Source organism: Schistosoma mansoni, chromosome 4 (assembly GCF_000237925.1).
Source record: "Schistosoma mansoni strain Puerto Rico chromosome 4, complete genome".
In the NCBI taxonomy this organism is placed as follows: Eukaryota; Metazoa; Platyhelminthes; class Trematoda; order Strigeidida; family Schistosomatidae; genus Schistosoma; species Schistosoma mansoni.
In genome coordinates this window covers 22,391,853-22,392,705 of record NC_031498.1, presented here as the reverse complement: position 1 = coordinate 22,392,705, position 853 = coordinate 22,391,853, and the positions used below count along the sequence as shown (strand labels likewise).

The 853-nt window shown below is 35.4% G+C and overlaps 1 non-coding gene across 1 annotated transcript; it reads left to right on the top strand.

Annotated features, from left to right (window-relative positions):
- Window positions 1–334: 334 nt before the first annotated feature.
- Smp_tRNA_00417_Pseudo_TTG.1.1 lies at window positions 335–405 on the top strand. Its single transcript has one exon. It is a non-coding gene (tRNA).
- Window positions 406–853: the final 448 nt, after the last annotated feature.

Below are 853 nucleotides of genomic sequence, written 5' to 3'. Positions count from 1 at the left end.
CCAGCTTAACACCATCGAAATCATCAGTTAACCAGAATATTCGGTGAGTGAGATTTTTACGACTTGATATGATTTGTTAAAATACAATATTATTTGAATTCTTCATTCATTGAAGTGAATTGAGTATTGAAAGATTTATTTACTAATTAAATGTGTTGTGGCGGAATAAATACTAAAGATTTGCAAACTGTCGAAACTACCTTATGAACTATCATTATATATTCACTTAGTATTGTTTCTTTGAATCTTCCCATCGATGTGTTAGGACTTCAACTGGTCAGTCTCTAATTGGTATATGTGCATACTGTGCGTATTGCCTCGATATAGCCTTGATTTACAAGTGGCCGAGTGGATAACGCGATGGCGTTTGAAGCGAGGGTACTAGGTTCGAGTCCCAGAGTGAACATCAACTCTGAGATGCAGGTACATCCAGCTGACAAGTCCCAAATAGGACGAAACGCGTGTCCTGGATTCCACTGCTAGCCACTATCCATCTTTGCTTATCATTATATATATTCTTATTGTATAGTTCAAGAATAATTAAACTACTGTATTTCTGTATTTCGTTGACTGTAAGCTTCCAGTGGACCAGTTAACTATTTATCTACGTTTTCCTATTCATTAATTACGGTTTGTGTGTAATCAGGATGTGTAATCAGGAAATTAATCTTTATTGTTGTATGAATTGATGCACATAATGTATGCTACTACACTGTTGCTTACCGTATTCTACTGTCGGATGGAAGACTGGGTTAGAAGAATGGAATACTTTCTGGACTGATGACAGTTACCCATTTCAAATGTTGACAATACAATGTATCAGTTATTAGTAGATAAGATTTTAATGATTCAC